The 18,371-nt window shown below is 48.9% G+C and overlaps 1 pseudogene; it reads right to left on the bottom strand.

Annotated features, from left to right (window-relative positions):
- Positions 1 to 9,266: 9,266 nt before the first annotated feature.
- On the bottom strand, positions 9,267 to 17,004 carry LOC112314492 (aurora kinase A- and ninein-interacting protein-like; annotated as a pseudogene).
- Positions 17,005 to 18,371: the final 1,367 nt, after the last annotated feature.

Raw genomic sequence — 18,371 nt, 5'->3', positions numbered from 1 at the left:
GTGGCCTCGATCAAGCTACTTCCCTGTGCCTCAGTTTTCCTCTTCTGTAAAATGGGGATAATTACAGCACCTCCCAGGACAGAGCTGTCTGCTGGCCTGGCCTCTTTGGGTTCCTCTGTGAGCTGCTCCCGGAAAGGCTCAGGCATCTGAATGCCCCTGAAGGGTGTGAATGACTGACTGCAATTTCCTTGCCTTCTAATCTAGGAAAATGGCTTAATTCTAAGAAGGACATTGTAATGGTGGAATTCCAGTTCTAGGGATAGGCTGATCCTATCCCCAGAAAAATCAGATCCCCTTATAGGATTATAGGAAAATGAGGACCATCAGTGTCTCTAAAAGAAAATGTTCACTTGTTATTAGCACAGGGTTTGGTGCTAATGTGGGATATGGCTCCTATTTGGCATCTGGAATTAGTAGGTTGGGGATTTTCCTATTTGTTGTCTCCCTCCTCTCCAAGAGCTGTGCTTCCAGACACCACGCCTACGCTCACACCATACCCTGCGGCTTTGCCCACACACTTTTTCCAGCAGCGGTGTCCTCTCCACCAGCCCTGAGATCCCACGGTGCTTGGACCCTCCAGTTTGCAGGGGAGGGTCCCTGTCAAAGAGCTCGGGAGAAAGCCCCCCAGTGAAAGGTTGCTGATGATCTCAGAGGAAGGCTGAGAGTTACCAGGTCAAGTCGAGGTCTGATTGCCCGAAGCTGGTGACTCCACTCTTACCTTTAATTTTGTCACCTGAGAACTGAGGGTGGTATTAGGGCCACCTCCCTGGTATTACGCAGGTAAGTGACCTAATGGAGGAGAAAATGGTTTGTAACCTGTGCTTATCAATAGGGCGGGACCCACCACAGAAACTGTTGTCATCATCTTACCGAGAGGATCAGAGAAGGGAAGCAACGGGTGCCCCTCCCAGAAAAGCAAACGGGGGTCCCCAGGGGTGTCTGCCTGCCCTCTCGGGGAATGGATCTCCACGGTTGCAGTCCAGCAGGAGTCTTGCGCGCCCTCTTGTGGCCGTGTAGCCTGCACTCAGTAAAGTGCTTTCAAGCCCTTGGGGTCAGGCCCGTGTCCCTCCGCCCAGAAAGGGGTGCAGTCCAGGGGTTGTCAAGCCCATTTCACAAGTGAGGAAACTGACGCCAGGGAAGGGAAGGGACTGGCCGAGATCTTCCCAAACTGAGTCGGTGGGTGAGCAGGGACCAGGACCCACACAGCCTCAGCCCCAATATAGATGGATCTGGTCCTTAACCATTCCATCTCTCCCCACCTTTCCTGAGTGGACGACTCCACGACTCAGTCTCCTTTCTCCTTTCTTTCTCCTCTTAAAAAATATAATAATAAAGATGTGAGTAAAAAGCTCTGGGACAAGTAGGTACTCAATAAAATGGGTCTATTCTAACCTCTTCTCCAGAGTCGTGAGAGATTAACAGCAGTGTTGGGTTAGGTACCGGTGGTTCCCATTCTCCTCCCACTAGCCTCTGACTTCTACTCCCTTCCCTGGGAAGTGCGGAAGAGGGGGCGGAGTGGTTGAGGAGTCTGTCCCGTCCAGCAGAGGGCGCGCTAACCACTGTTTTCTTCTTGTCCGAGGAATTTCAGCGGTCATTGGAAGCTCTCAGAGGAAGGGACGGGAAAGATCAGCGCCGTCTGACAGATGCAGATACTGAGGTTCATGGAAGCAAGGGGAGTGCTGGGGTCTCAGAACCTGTAAGTAGAGCCAGGATTCCAACCAGGTCCCCTCAGTCTCCTGTTGAGCACCTGCTATGTGCAGGACACCCCGAGGTATGAGACATTCCGATAAACACGGGGTTTCAGAGTGATGGCGCTTAGTCCTACCTTCTGGGGCAAAATATAGTAAAGACTCTGAGTTCAGTGTGAGGTTCACCGTAAGCGCAAAGCAGAGAGAGGGACAGACTGGGGCATTGGAGTGAGTAATGGAGATTCACAGAAGGGAGCCTTGAGGAGTCCGCTGGAGCCCTCCTGTCAGGGCAACAAAAGCAGTTCAGGCCCAGAGGCCAGCATGTGCAAAAGCCCAGGGGCAAGGAAGCTCTGGCACATGGCTGCAGATAAAACTCTAAATGCAATGCACACTCTTGTCCCTACACTGCATACTCCTCTCCCCTCTCCTTCCTCCCAAACCTGCTGCTCCCAGGTCAACTCCAGCCTTCCAGGGTTATCCAGGCCAGTACCTAGATAGCCTGGCCAACATCCTCATCTCCTCTCTCACACCTACATCCTGTCAGCTCTACCTCCAATGTATGAGAATCCCATCACTTCTCATCCCCTTGCTCATGTGAGCCTGCATCATATCTGTTCCCCGAAGTGCTCTCTGCTTGTCCCCTTGTCCCCTGAAGTCTCTTTCCAATCCAAATGCCAGGTCAGACCTTGCCACTCCTGCTCAGAGCCCTGGAATGCATTTCTGTCTTACCAGAGTGAAAGCCAAAGACCTCAGAATGCCCTATAAGATCTTAGAATTTGCCCATGTTGCCCACCCCACCCTCCTCTCTGAGCTCATCTTCTGCCATGCCTCCCCTCACTCCTCCACTCCAGCCACCCTGGCTCTGTGCTCTTCTTGGAACACACAGGCACCCCAGGGCCTTTGCACTTGCTGTTCCTGCTGCCCAGAATGCTCTTCCTCCAGATCTCTGCATGGCTCCCTCCCTTACCTTCTTCAAGTCTTTGTCTAAATGTTAGCTTTACTGTGAGGTCTTCTCTGATGTGATATCACCACCTCCGCCAGGTGTCCCCTCTCCTTTCCAGATTTACTTTGCTCCAGAGTACTTATTGCCATCTCTCATACTATATACATTATTTATGTATCTTGTCTCTTGTCTGTCTTCCCTCAACTCGAACGCAAGCGCCCACAGCAGGAACTTTGTTTTGTTCACTGTGGTATCCTCAGGGGCCAGAGCAGGTGGGCTCTGGATTCGGATCAGGGAATGGAGGGATGGCTGTACGTTCCAGAGGAGAGGGTGCTAGAGAGGAAGCAGGGGCTGGCACCTCTTGGGGTCACGCTAAGCTGTCCAACAGCTTCCTCAGAAGTCCGCAGAGAACTTCTAACAGGGATATGCAGGGGAATGACACAGGTAAGATTTTAATTTTACAAAGACCCTCTGGCTCCGAGATCAGGCTGGAAGAAGCAAGAAGAGACGGTGGTAGTGAGGGGCAGTTGCCAGGCTCTAGCTGAAACTTGGCGGGGGCACAGGGGAGACAAAAGTGAACAATTTTTAGAAGTAATCAGTTGCTGGGGGAGGACAGAGGATGGCATGAAAATTTACAGTTGGGAAATTTCTGACCAATTTGAGGTGGAGAGCTGCAGGGGTCGGGGTCACCAGCCAACCCAGAGGATACGCTCAGGGGAAGTGTGAGACAGGCCTGAGGCCTGAGCCCTGAGGGACCCTGACATCTCAGGCCTGGTGGCCGGCACCAGGTGTGGGCTTTGAGTGGTGTGTGTACAAACCAACAGCTGGGCCCAGGAGGGAAGAGACCAGGAAGCAACCCAGTCCCTACTAGGGGCTGTGGAGTGGCAGGCCCGGCCTCACATGGCTCCTCCACCCCATGCGCTGCCAGTGAGCACAGGGTCCCCAGTTCACAGCGAAGCCACTGCAGCTCAGAAGGGTTAGGTGGTTTGCCTGACAGGAGACTGGCTCCATGGCCCCGGTTCAGCCTCCAACATGTTGGTGTCCTTGAACAGGTCATTGCTCCTGCTGGGGGCTTTCACAGAGTGGTTGGTATAGAGAGAAAAGCAGAAAAGCTTTTTGCAGGCTTCCAGCTCTCCCCACCCTCTACCTTCCAGCTCCTGCCAGGCAAACATGGTGCCTCCTAGTCCACCTGCAACTCATTAACTCACCTGTCTGGGGAGATTCCTCACTTTGGGGTAGAAGGGAGGCTGGGCTCTGCTTCCCAGCCTGGAACCCTATTAATGCCTCAGGAATTTCAGAGAGCCTGATAAATCCCCACCCCTATGCCCGGGATACATATGGGAAACTGGGGTGTATGTGTACAAAAGAGAAAGGGAGAGAAAGAGACCAGCTCAAGGTCACACAGCAAGGTCAGGGCCAAGGCAAGATTCAAACTTACAAGCAAATCCTCTCCCTTGGGCACAAAACCTACATCCTCTGCCCAGTGTCTTTAAGATCACATCTTCCAATAGTCCTCAGCAGCTTTCCTTTTCAATGGAAGTCATAAGCATCCCCTTCAAACACTTCTCTTCCCTTCCCTTCCCTTGTCTGTCTGCCAGAGACCACCTCTCCACCTCTCCTTTTTCCGTGTGCACTTAAGGCAGAGCACTGCAAATGGATGGGAGTCTGCCTTCCCTGGTGGCATGAAATACCAACAGGTGGAATTTCCCAAGAAGCTCAGGGTTTATTTATCCTCATATTCTCCCTCTCCTCCTCTTTTTTTTTTTTTTTTTTTGGCTCCTAGTTGAGCTCAGTCAGCTCCCCAACGTTATCAGTCGATAAAACACATGAAAAGTATGGTGTTCTCTTTGAAATCTTCATGTATTCAATTCCCTTGTATGGCAGTTTCATAGAGAATTACACTTGAATTTTCCATTTATATTTATTGGCTACTTTTTTGTCATCTAAGGGACAAGTGAAAGTAGGTTATGAAAAAACAGAGTATTTCTTAGAAAGTTAGAGGAAATTCCGTTAAAATTTGGGAAACTAGGAGGACTATCACCATTCTATTTTTTTAATTATATTTTATTGATTACACTATTACAGTTGTCCTGATTTTCCCCCTTGTCCCCTCCACCCAGCACCCCCCACTCCCTCAGGCAATCCCCAAACCACTGTTCATGTCAATAGGTCATGTGTATAAGTTCTTTAGCTACTCCATTTCCTATACTGTACTTTACATCCCCACGGCTATTCTGTAACTGCCTATTTGTACTTCGTAATCCCCTCACCTCTTCACCCCTTCCCCCACACTCCCCTCCCATCTGGCAACTGTCAAAATGCTCTCTGTATCCATGATTCTGTCTCTGTTCTTCTTGTTTGCTTAGTTTGTATTTTAGATTCAATTGTTGATAGATATGTATTTATTGCCATTTTATTGTTCATAGTTTTGATCTTCTTTTTCTTAAATAAGTCCTTTTAACATCTCATACAATAATGGTTTGGTGGTGATGAACTCCTTTAGTTTTTTTTTGTCTGGGAAGCTCTTTATCTGGCCTTCAATTCTAAATGATAGCTTTGCTGGGTAGAGCAATCTTGGCTGTAGGTCCCTGCTTTTCATCACTTTGAATATTTCTTGCCAATCCCTCTAGTCTGCAGTTTCTTTTGAGAAATCAGCTGACAGTCTTATGGGAACTCCTCTGTGAGTAACTCACTTTTCTCTCGTTGCTTTTAAGATTCTCTCTCTACTTTAATCTTTGGCGTTTTAATTATGATATGCCTTGGAGAGAGCATCTTGAATTTATTTTGTTTGGGACTCTCTGGATATGCATGTCTATTCCCTTCACCAAATTAGGGAAGTTTTCTTTCATTTCATTATTCTTTCAAATAGATTTCCAATTTCTTGCTCTTTCTTTTCCTCTGGCACCCCTATGATGCAAACATTGGACCTCTTGAGGTTATCTCAGAAGCTGCTTATACTATCCTCATTTTTTTGGACTGTTTTCTTCTTCTTGTTCTGATTGGTAGTTTTTTGCTGCCTTATGTTCCAAATCATTGATTTGATTCTCAGTGTCATCCACTCTACTGTTGTTTCCCTGTAAATCATTCCTTATTTCATTTAGTGAATACTTTGGTTCTGACTAGTTTTCTTAAAGATTTTTTAGACAGAGGGGAAGGGAGGTACAAATAGAGGGAGAGAAGCATCAATGTGTAATTGCCTCTTGCACACCCCATACTGGGGACATGGCCCGCAACCCAGGCATGTGCCTTGATTGGGAGTCAAACTGGCGACCCTTTGGTTTGCAGGCTGGTGCTCAATGCACTGAACCACACAGACAGGGCCTGACTAGATATTTTTTATGCTGCTGAGGTCCTCACTACGTTCCTTGAACATCCTTATAAACAATGTTTTGAACTCTGCATCTGATAGATTGCTTATCTCCATTTTGTTTAGCTCTTTTTCAGGAGTTTTAATCTATTCTTCCATTTGGGTCATGTTTTCTTGTCTCCTCATTTTGGCAGCCTCCCTGTGTTTGTTTCTATGTATTAGGTAGAGTTGCTTTGACTCCATATCTTGGTAGTGTGGCCTAATGTATTAGGGAGTCCAGGGGCAAAGCCTCCCCTATCACCCAAGGTGGGTACTCGAGGTGCACCCTTAGTGTGGGCTGAGTACACCCTCCTCTTGTAGTTGAGCTTTAGTTGCTATTGGCAGGTCAATAGGTGGGATTTACCCAGGCCAGTCAGCTATTAGGACTGGCTGTGACCACTCACCACCACCTTCTACCCTCCATGGGGAATCAGCTGTGCAGGGGCAGGGTGGTGGTGCCCCGACGTGGTCTGTAGCTGCCCGCTGGGTGCACGTGCTCTGGGGTTTCCCTGGTGGTGCAGGCCAAGGTCAGCCCCCACTTATGCTTGGCGCTTGGTCACCCTGCCTGAGCTATAAAGCAATCTCAAAAAGCTGCTACTTGTGCTGGGCTTGGAGATAGATTCCCAGGTGTAGCCAAGCTGTGAATCTAGCCTGGCTGCTGCTAGCGCTGGGTCCAGGGCTCACTAATGCCAGCTGTTGGTTATTTGAGAGGATTTAGGAAGTTGTGAAGCATGAGCCAAGACCAGCCATTCATATGGAACAGCAGCTTGGGTGGGCCTGTAAGGTGGGTGGGCAGAGTCTCTGGGGATCTCCAGGGCAGGGCAAACAGTGTTAGCCAGGTTGTTGGAGTCTCAGATACGGCACCAGCTTGCTGTCTCTGTGCAGGGAGGGTTCAGGAAAGGGACAATGTCCTCCGCTCACCTTGATGCCAGACACTTCAGTTTCTCCCTGTATGCCACGGTGCCTTTCAAGCTACTACCCTGGTGCTGGAGCTCAGAGGGAGAGTCTGAGATGGTATATCCATATGTGTGTTCTTTAAGAGAACCTGCTTGGGACTCCAGAAGTTTCTTTCACTGACTCAATCCCTGCTGGGTTTTGCAGCCAGAAGTTGTAGGGACTTATGTTCCTGGCACTGAAACCCTGGGCTGGGGGACCTGGTGTGGGGCTGGGACTCCTCGCTCCGGAGATATCCCTCCCAAATTTTTATCCACCACACGTGGATGTGGGACCAGCCCGTTCCATGTTTCTGCCCCTCCTACCAGTCTGGATGGATGTGGTTTCTTTAATTCCGTAGTTGTCAGACTTCCATTCAACTCGATTTCTGACAGTTCGAGCGGTAGTTGTTCTGTATTTTAGTTGTAATTTTGATGTGGTTGTGGGAGGAGGCGGCCATGTCTGCCCACACCACCGTCTTGACTGGAAGTTCCCTATTCTATCTTTGCTGCAGAACTTGCTTCTTCCATCCACTTAGAGCACTGAAAGGAGGGTTGTCAGAAGCACTGGCCTAATGAGAGAAAAGGGCAAATTCAGGCCTTGGTTTTGTCATTGTTTCAGTCTAAACAGGGCTGTTCCTGCGTAGCTCACTGGCAGAACGGGAGCTTTTAGGAGCCAAGGCCCTTACTGGAGTGCAGGGGTTCTGCTCTCCTGGAAGCCTGGAAGAGCCCCGTGCTTCTACATCTACTTGAAGGCTTGAGAGGGAAGGGTAGTGGAGGAACCTTCCACCAGCTTACAGAAACCATCCTGGGCTCTTCCAGGATGTCCTGGTGTCAGCCCAGGAAAGGGATGTGCGGCAGGCAGTGCTCGTGAGAAGCTGTTACTGCTGCGTTCTAGCCCCAGTGTCCATCCAGGCCCACTGTTTTCTCTTTAGCCCTCGGCTTCATCAACGTCAGATTCCTCATCTCCAGGAAGTCCAAATGTCCCTTCTCCCTTACCTTGTTTTGGATCCTCATTCCACTCTACAGCTTCCTTTGGCATTAGTGATATCACCGGGAGAGACGGAGGTAGAGGTTCCTGAGCTTCCCTCAGTCCCCTGCTGTTCTGCCAGCCCTGAATGTCGCAAACCAGAACGCAAACTACCTGCAGCTCGTCTGCAGTGGGTGAATGTGTGGCTCTGTCCAAGGCCAGCAGCTTTGCAGACATGATGGGGATCCTGAATGACTTTCATCAGATGAAAAGGAGCCAAGGCCCAGTCAGCATTTAGTAAGGAGCTCTGGTGATCTAGTTACCATTGCAGTCACCTGTGGCCAATGACCTAGCAAGTCCTCAGAAGTAGCCATGCGTTCCTTCAGTCCCAGAGCTTGCTGCCTACTTGCTAATGCCTGGGGCCCAGGCTGAGGAAAGAGTAACACTTTGCATTTGCTTGGGGTGACCTAACCCAACCAAATGTTAGAGTAGGAGGAATATTACAAGGTTTATCTAATCCCACTTCTGTCCCCCAGGCCCTTTTCCACTTTTGTTCTCGTACTGCTAGTAAATGTCCCCATGGCCCTCCCTTCAAAGTGGGGTTGCAGAACTAGCATCTCAAATCGGTAGACTTTTTTGGTGGAAGGAGAATTGCGTAAAGTTGGGAGTTTCTACTTTCAAATACAGTGATCCATTATGCAAACTAACCCTGCAATTTGAGAGATTTCAGAACAAGGAAAGCTTTTGTGAGGCTCAGAGGAAGTTCCTAAACATGGCTGCCTATTAGAATTGCTCATATTTGTTCAAAAAACACCTTACACTTGCTAAAAAGCTGAACCCCCAAGGAGTGGAGCCCTAGGTGTTTGATGGGAGTGTGAGGGAATTTGGGGAATACTCCCCTGGGAAACTCCCCTAGCAGAGAAGCCCTGGTGCTCCGGCTGGAGGGAGCGGCCACCGTGCAGTGTTTCCAAGTGTGGTCTGCGCGCCTGCGTGGGACTCAGGAGAGGAGCTTGTTTGCAGGTTCCCAGGCATTGAAACATTTTCGTTTGACATCCAGACCCCGAAGGCCAGAGGCCAGGATGTGCGGCTGTATTTGTTAATGGAGATTAGAAGCGTTTGTGGGCGGTGCGGGCTCTCTCCTGGGTTGAAGAAGTTCCCGTTGAAGGGAATGTCGTTGCTCACCTTGTGCAAGGGCCCATTTCCCTCTGAAAACCAGACAAGGCCAAAGGACTTCCTTGTTGCTTCCTGGTAGGCGATCCTTCACGGAAGTCACTTTCACCTTCCCTCTCTGGCCCTAGCCAGGTTGGTCTTGGCCACACCCACAGTTCTTTGGTCTCCCACAATCCCAAATTCAGCTGCTGCCTCGGGCTGCGCTGAGTCTTTCTCTTCTGGTCAGTGTTTCATGGATTGTCTCTCAAACTTTCTTTTACTGGCCTCTTGCCCCAAATTAGATCCAAGCCCCTCCTGCCACTGGTGTGCTGGGATATTTTGTGCCTTGTTGGTAAGAGGAGATGGGTTAATGACTAAGGATGGGAACAAAGGGGTAGAAATGTGACAGACTGAAGGCACTTCCTCTTGTTTTTGCTTTCAAAGTTTAATGATCAATCCTGACCCTTCTATCTAGCCTAAGGACTAGTAAAATACCTTCATGAGGGTGTATGTATATGTGTGTAAGTCCACTAGGATTTTAAGCAACTGCTTTCAAGATATCTAGGGCACTTTTATGACGTATCAGGTACAGAACAAATGGGCTACAGACTTAACTGGCCAGGCCTGTCCTGGAACTGAGCCCCAGGGCCGACTGCCCTGGGCCCTGACTGCGGTTGTTGGTTACCTCTCGGGAAGGGGCGCTAGAGCTGTGGGCAGTCCTGCTGGCCCTGAGAACTCAGCGAACAGGGCACAAACTTTGTTTCACCGCTTCTGCATTTTCTTTCCTCCCGGAACCCCTGTATGTCTGAAAGAAGACAGGAGCCTGCCGCTACTTTCTCTGGCAGACACCTTTTCCAATTTAGGCTTATCCTGGGGCTGATGGCCCTGGCCCCTGGGGGGTTTACTGCGTCTCTTGTACCTTGAAGGTTCTTCTTCTTAGATCCACAAAGCCATTCCCTTTTCCAGGAAGCTCTCCCTCCTTTGGGTCCAGCGAGCAAGAACTTTCCGAGGCCTGGTGAAGGAACAAGCCAACACGACCTGGCTCTCTCCAGCACAGACTGAGGTATCAGGCTGGAACAAAGACAACACGGTCAAGACGGGGGTTCCCGTCTGTGGTGGCCAGAAGCCTGCAGGGCCTGAGGAGAAAGTCCAGCTTCCTGGGGGTCTGCAGGGGTTGAAGTGGCTAAAGGGGGTGCCATGCATCATCCCCCAAGCCTTGGACCAGATGGCCTAGCTGGGCTGCATCTTTCTTACACTCTGTTAGTCTGACTTTCTATATGAGATGAAACATTCCCCTGATCACCACCATTGTCTTTCCTAGTAAAACAGACATGAGCAAATATTACTCTGCAGGAAAACTCTGCCCTGGGCAGGACTGAACGGGCTCTTTCTGAAATCCGTATGAGCCTCTATGACTACCTAGTGCAGGGGTCTGAGACTCTTTACATACCTTTGTAGCTGAGCTTCTAGCTTTCATCTTCTCTATTCTGTCCTGAATGATCTTTCTAAAACACAGATCTTATATATTCCCCTACTCAGATATATGGGTGCTTCCCATCACCCACTAATAAAGTCAAGCATGACATGTAATCAGACCCCAGCCTAAGATTTCCAGCTGAGTTTCCATAGGCGGGGATGTGGGACAGAGGGCACATCGGTTTTGCTTTCATCTTTTATTTAATGTGCTTTGCACTGGTGAACCTCACCAAATAGTACTCCTGGGTATTACCCTTTGAGAAGCAGGCTCAGTGCACCGTTTTGTACGGCCTCAAAGGTCACATTAACCGTCCAGCTCCAAGGAACCTTCTGGTGATGGTGTGAAGCACATAGGTTCCCCACTCCCCAAACATTTCATAGTAAAGAGTAAAGACAATAAGATGCAAAGTCAACCAGCAGGAAGGGCAACAATAAAAACCAACTACTAGTGCCCAGCCCACCAATTTTATCACATATAGAATGGACTAATACCATAGAATTCCACCCCCTAAATTATACCAAGATCTAATTACAAAACAAAGCTGAATTACTGATTTCCTCTTTCCTTCTCTAAGAATTATACTGTAGAAACTATGTTTTGTGAAAGAGTACTCAAAGTAGCCTAAGAATTATGTGTAGACTGTAGAATATACCAGAATTTTGAAATTTGAAATGGAATTCTGAAATGGAAACTGTTTTTGAAAAAAAGCCTGTTGCTGTTAGAGCAGAGGAGTGTAAGTTTTTGTTGGGATGGGGAGAGTGCATTTTGGGGGTTCGTACACAGCAACCCTGGGAATCACACCGAGTCAGAGCTGTCCTCCAGCGCCCTCCAGCTAGCGGGACCCTTGCTCCGCAAGCCCCCACCTGCTCGCAGTCAGCTGGTCCCCTGAAGGGGGACATGAAAGCAAAGAACTGTCAAAGGATGATGATGAGACCCAAGCCAGCTTGATGCCAGCCTTCCTCAGAAAAAAAGCCACAGTGAACCCTGACTACTTGAGAAGCTTCACGCAAACACACCAGCTATCAGTTACTCTTACACTGACTCTGCCTTGTGACCAGTCCAAGACGTGCCCCCGAAGGCCAGCCCTCTTAGGCCCCCAACTCCCAAGCAGACCTTTGCTCACTGCTCTGACTGAGTACAGACATTGAATATTAGACTGAGCGAAACAGAACCAGAAAAGTATGTTTGTAAAAGTATGTATATATTGCTTTTCAAAAAGCAATGATTTCTTGTGTTCCTAACTTGTAATAGGTGAGCTGTTTTAACACAATGCACTGCTGTCGCCCCTTACAAATGTGCCAGCGTGAAAGAACGCATGCGCTCCTTCCGCTCCCTGGCTGCTCCCAGACAGGCCGCCACACCTGCCTGCAAAGTGAAGAAGGAAGCGATGCTCGTCTGCCGAACACCTGCGGGCGGAGTTCTTCTCCGAGCGAAGGAGATCTTAGCCTTTCTCTCTGCAGGAAAGAGTGTTAGCATTTTGGTGCTTGCCTTGATTAAATGTGTCTAAAAACGAGTAGAAAAAGAATAATAGAACCTATTAATATGAAAAGAGTTGCCAGATAGGAGAAGTTCAATAAACCACAGTGACTCCCCCGCTGCACCCCTGGGGCCCCACTCGGACCCTGTTTCCTGGGTAGTTCTTGCTGCCCATCACCTTCCACTTCCTGCCACACTGGTGGTGTGTTTTCTCAGGAATCACGCATTCCAACTGTAGCCCAAGCTCCCTGCTCCCCACGGAAGTCAGGCCAACTAAACAAACAGGGTTTGTGGAAGGGATTCCAAGGATGACTTACAGTTAGAGACAATGATTCTCCATCAGCAGCACTGGTGCAGGTCAATAGTTTTCAAGAAGCCACAGAGCAGTTAGGAGCACAGCTGTCTTGTCACACAGCTTGGGTTCAAGTCAGCCCCGATTCTGCCACGCCCACTTAGCTGGCTGACCCTCTGCAAGCTGCTTAATCTCCGTGTCTCATTCTCATGTGAGAAACGGGGGCAAATACCATGACCTGCCCCACCGGGCAGTTGTGAGGATTTGGAGAGTTGATTCACGTACCAGTCTTACACGGTTCCTGGCACTCAGTGATAAGATGGCATTTGGTGACAGGAGCAGAGATAGTGAAACAGCATCAGTCTTATCCTCTCATTTCAGGCCCCTGAATACTTTACAGTATGAACTGGAAGACGGGCCAGGGAGGTCTTGGAAGTGTCAGCTGTTTAAACCCTATCCTTATGTAGTCTGGTTTGGCTTTGCTTCCATTAGCTTATCTGGAGTGCCTGAGAAGGAGGGAGAATAGGGTTGTATCAACTCAGTGTGGCCGTGAAAGTCAGAGAGGAAACCGGATTTGCCGATATTCATGCAGCAAGTCGGAAGCAGGCATGCAACCTGAACCGAAGTCGTTCATTCTAGCCCCCAGCTGACTTCCTTTCATTTTTACATTTGGAAACTAAAAACTGAAGTGGTTAAAAGAAGAAAGAAATTCCGGCTTTACAATTCATACTTTGACTTGTAATACTGGCACAGAAATTTCCCTTCTACCATACAAAACCAGAAAACTGGTAAGTTAAGACACACGACTGATTTTAGACGGCGGTTAGCAAACAATGCAGGATGGTGAGCCCAGAAAGGACTTCTGAGAAGCTGAACAAGTGAGGTGAGCCCTGGGAGCACCCCAGCTCTCTGCGCGGAAGCGCTGGCCAGACTGTGAAGCGAGGAGCACCAGGCAGTGCCCCAGAGCCTTGACAAAGGGAGTAAGTTCAAGATTAAAATTTGAGGAAGCAGTGGTGGCTGGGATTTAAAGTACAGAGAAATATATCCAGAAATCTATATTGAGATCCCTTCAGTGTTACCGGAGACAATCGTGAGATGACACCCCACGGGGCCAGGCAGATACCAGGACTGCAGGCTAATAACCCCTGGTGTGAGACTTGCAGCCAGAGCAGAGGGACCCCCCTGAATACCAGGGACATTCAGGAGCATTCTCAGAAGGATTGCTCCTCAGCCTTTGAGCTAAACTAGCCCTGGAGCCAAAGCTGTCCCAAACCTGTCTTTTTCTTTTTCAAGATTTTATTTATTTTTACAGAGAGGGGCAGGGAGAGAGAAAGAAAGGGAGAGAAACAGTGACTGGTTGCCTCTCATACACACCCCAACCCGGGACCAGGCCTGTAACCCAGGCATGTGTCCTGACCAGGGATTGAACTGGCGACCTCTCACTCTGTGGGGCAATGCCCAACCAACTGAGCTATGCCAGCCAGGGCCAAACCTGTCTTAACAAAGTTTGAAAGCAAGCATGTAGAGTGGCAAGCTGATCAGTAAGTAACTACCTACCTAAACAAATTTCAGTATTCTTTAAAGACAACAAGATCCAGACACCTAAAAATGTAGCGCTGGAGATGCTAGCATGCAATGAAAAAAAATTACTACGTGTGTGAAGAAGGAGGGAAAGAGCCCCAATTTGTGGGTGAAGGGAATCAGACCCAGAAACTTCAGGGATGACAGAATTAGCAGACCAAACCTTAAAATAAGTTACTATAAATACACTCAAGGATTTCAAGGAAAATATAAAAAGCAGAGAAATAGAAGATATGACAAATTCACTGGATGGGCTTACTAACCGATTCGAGACTACAGAAGAAAATAACAGGGAACCTGAATACATACTAATACCTATTCAAAATGAAGCAAAGACAGAAAAACTGAAAAGAATAAAAGTTTTAATATCTGTGGCGATATCAAGCATACATATAATTAGAACTCCAAAAACAAGGCAAATGAGGACAAAATATATTTAAAGAAATTATGGCTAAAATTTCCCCAAACTTGATGAAAACTACACACAACTGTCATAGACTGTTTTTGCCAAAGACGGGCAGGACAAGATCTCCCACTTCACCTGCTCTTACAGTGTGAGCTTGCCACTCCTCCCATCAAGTGGCAACATCCGTACTGCCTCCGCTTGAACTTGGTAAGAACTTTGTCACTGCCTGGCAAATAAAACACGGTAGAAGCAACACTACATGGTTCCCGAACAAGGTCAAAAAGTCCACGCACCGCTGCCTTGCTTTCTAAAGACGCTCATGCTGGAGCCTGGCTACCGCACGATGAGGAAGCCCAGGCAGGCACAGGACTCTCCAGATTTCATGAGAGACACGTCCCAGATATGTGAAATAATGGGAGTTAGTATGCCGACAAGTATCTGAGCTCCTGTCAGCTCAGTACTGGGAACACAGTGGTGAACAAAACAGACTGTTTCTGCCCTGGCAGAGCTTACAGCTTAAGGGGAAAAAACAAGCAAAGTAATAATAGTCATTTAAATTACTGCAAGTATGCTAAGTCCCATAAAGAAGACTTCCAGAAAACCACAGGTTCTCAGATAACAAACAGTAAGACCTCAAGTAGCTTTTACCAAGTTGGCTGCACTTGGCAGGAGGAGAAGGGACGCTTATTCCTTGGGTCAGCGTGATGTCATCACGAGTGGTGTCGCCCCAGTCGCAGGTCTCTTAGAGGACCCATGGCTTCAAGGGTCCACATTTATCTCTGGGGATGTTAAGACTCTCGTGTAAGAACAGACCACCTGGAGCTGAGAGGGGCCCAGGCACAAAGTCCTTCCGCAGAGCACCCCTACCTCAAAAGAGAGGTGGCCCAGGCATGCATTGCACAGCGCATGGAAGCCTGTGTAATAGGCCTGGGCTCCTCTGGGACCAAACCTCTTAGTGAGCCATAGCCTGGCTATTCACAATTCTTACCCTGTAACAATGCCCGAGACAACCTAACCTTAGGGCTAAAGGAAATATTTCCAAGCTCGGACAGGATGTCCCTCTCTGAAGGAATGAATGGTTGTACTTAGTGGCACTTTGGTATTAAGAGTGTCGGGTGTGAGTCAGCATCTGCCTCAAGCAATTGCGGTGAAACCTGAATGTTAAATCCAGAACAGGCTTCTGAGCTTTACACAGGGACTGATAACTAGGGAGAGGCCAAGAGGAACCGTGAAAGTGCCGAGGATGTGTGTGTGTTTCCCTTTGACAACGCTTGTTTGTGGAGTAGGCAGTGAGACCCGCCTGCCAGTTCTCCTGGGGCTGTGACTCAGGAAACGGGCTAGGTGGCCGGTGGCCGTTTCATCCTGCTTTAACGTGCAGCTGCTGCATCTGAACAGGTAATTTCCATATTGCAGTTGTCTCCACGTTGAGGCTAGACCGGTGTAAAAGTTAGTGAGTTAGGGGTTAGGATGCTGTCACATCCACAGAACCTCAGAGAAGCTTTGCCCAGCTGTTCTTAACCTGGTTGTGATTTCAGACACCTGGAGACTTCTCTTAGTGTAGAAGTCGGGTCTTTCAGGATAAAGAGATCGAAGAATGTGAGCATTAGTGAGCTCCAAGGGTGTGTGTTTCTGTGTAGATGTCTGTGCATGTGTATTTTATATGTACAAATTTTTAAAAAGAGATATACAAGCAAGTGTAAAAATTTTTTCAATGGCTTCTGAAGCAAGATATAGTTTAATAAATGTGGGGTTTTTTAGTGCCGGAGGCCACTGGCTGGCATCTGCTTAGCAGACATCAAGTTTGCTTTGCAGAAGGGAGTTTTCTTTGGAGCCGAGGGAATTCTCGCTGAAAGAAAACCCTGCCCAGTTCTCCATAAATGTGCCAGGAGTCTTCCACTGGACCGAAGAGATCAGAGCAAGGCAGACCTCACGGGAAAAAGCCAAGTTCACTCATTAGCAGCTTCAGAAACACTTGGTTTAACTGCATATCTACAGCCGATGTTTTGTCACAAAACACTTCAGAAACGCGTTCTGTTTCCGCAAGCAGATCCGAGCCACTGGCCTCAGCCTCCAGCTGACAGGACGGGAGGGTGCAACCCACGGCTCGACCTGGCCGCAGTCAGATCTAGTCAAGATAAATTATGGGACAAAGACGTCTTCAGTTTCCTTTCATAACTGATGATCAGACAGGAAAGATTAGAATTCTAGCTACCGAATTAGCTGCATTCATCTCTTGAACTGAGGCTGCCCATGTGCCAGAAATCAAGCTGATCACAGTCGAGAAGTACGGAAAGAAATAAACTCCAAGAGGGGACGTGAGCGCCTTCAGGCAGAGGAAGCAAACGCAAATAATCATGGAAACAGACACTTTCGGTTAATTCCTGGTAGGGGGCTCGGTGCTGCGCCTGAACAGCGTAAAGATTCTGAATTCAGGGCGACGACTCAGCCCACTGGGTGAGGACAAACGGCGTTTCAGTGAGGCTGGGAGCTTTAAGCGATGGTTTGTCTCTCACTTCCACTCAGGGAAGGCACTGGAGGCGGTTACAGTTTTTATTCGTTATACTGAGAAGTGCAGGGGATGAGAGGACGGCCGGCCACCTGGTCCCCGCGGTTAAGCCAGTCCCAGCAGAATGCACACAGCTCCTCCACGCCGCGTCGTGCTCTTTAGTCGGGAGGCTCACTGTGAGAGCGAGGCACTGTGCTGCCATGGGCTTCACAACAAGTACACTAAACCCCTCGCGCATCTCTAACCACCAGGACCAGCGAGTTGCATTCTCTCTACCACCCTCCTTGTCTGAAAGGAGCTGCTTCACTGGCCTGAGATCACGGTGAGTCCTACCGGCCGCAGTTCCGGGTGGACGACAGCCAGGTTTTGAGGCCTCTGGCCCTAGCATTTCTAGTGGGTGCCCTTGGATGTGATGACCGTGTGACACTGAGGGAAATACACCGGTTTTATCAACTTGTTTATTAGTCTGCTGAGGCTTCTGGAGCAAAAGACCATAAACAAGAGGCTTAAACAACCAAAATTGATCTCCTCACAGTTCTGGAGGCTGGACGTCCAAGATGAAGGAGCTATCAGGGCTGCTCTGCCTACAGTGGCGAGGGGGACCCGCTCCGGGCCCCTCTCCTGGCTGTCATCTCCCTGTGTCTCTTCCCATCTTCCCTCTGCACAAATCTCTGTCCAGATTGCCTGGTTTTCTAAGAACACCGCTCATACCGGGTAGGTAGCCCCTCCCCAACGATCTCATGTTAACACATCACCTCTGTAAAGGTTCTGTCTCCCGACGAGGTCACATTCTGAAGACAGGAGAAGGAGAGGAAGGGAAGGAGTTGGATGGGGATCCAGGATTTGAAGATGGGGAAGGGAGGGGGAGGATGACAGAATATCCACAAGATCCTGCTCGGGTGGCTGAGAGAGGCCCAATAATGACAGTAATAGCTGACATTCATTAATTCATTCGTTCAGTCAACAGATATCTACTGAGCATCTCCCTCATGCCAGGCACCGTTTCTAGGCTTGAGGGATACAAACACAAAGGGAAGAAACAAAAAATTCCTGCTCTCAGAGAAGTTGCATTCTGGTGGGGAGATACAATAAACAAACAAATATAAATCTAATTTAAATGTATTATAAATGTTAAATGTGTTGTAAGTGGGATTACACATAGGGAAGGAAGGAGGCCGGGAGTGCAGGGGGCCAGGTGGGACTCGTTTTAAACAGAGTGGTCAAGGACAATGGCATGAGGAGGGACAGGGCAAAGGTACAGGGAGTGAGGAGTGGGCCCTGGGGAGGAGGGAGAGAGGGAAAGTAAGTGCAAAGGCCCACACTGGGACTGACTGCAGCAGAGAGCTGGGGTGGGGGGGGGCTGGTGCCCTGGCCCCCACCCACCCCACTGTAAAAGATTCTGTTATTCAGACTGAGCTGGGAACCACTCAGGGTTCTGAGCCCAGGAGGGACATCATCTCCCTGGGTTTGATCAGGACATTCCTAGCTGAGAAGGGACTGCAGGGGACACTGGAAGAAGTAGGGGAACTGGAGGGGCAGCTACTGAGATGGTCCAAGTATAAGTGGGGGTATCCCAGCCAGGAGCCCAGCCAGGCCTGAATGAAA

This window comes from Desmodus rotundus, chromosome 3 (genome assembly GCF_022682495.2).
Source record: "Desmodus rotundus isolate HL8 chromosome 3, HLdesRot8A.1, whole genome shotgun sequence".
Taxonomy (NCBI): Eukaryota; Metazoa; Chordata; class Mammalia; order Chiroptera; family Phyllostomidae; genus Desmodus; species Desmodus rotundus.
This window is presented reverse-complemented; position numbering and strand designations above follow the sequence as displayed.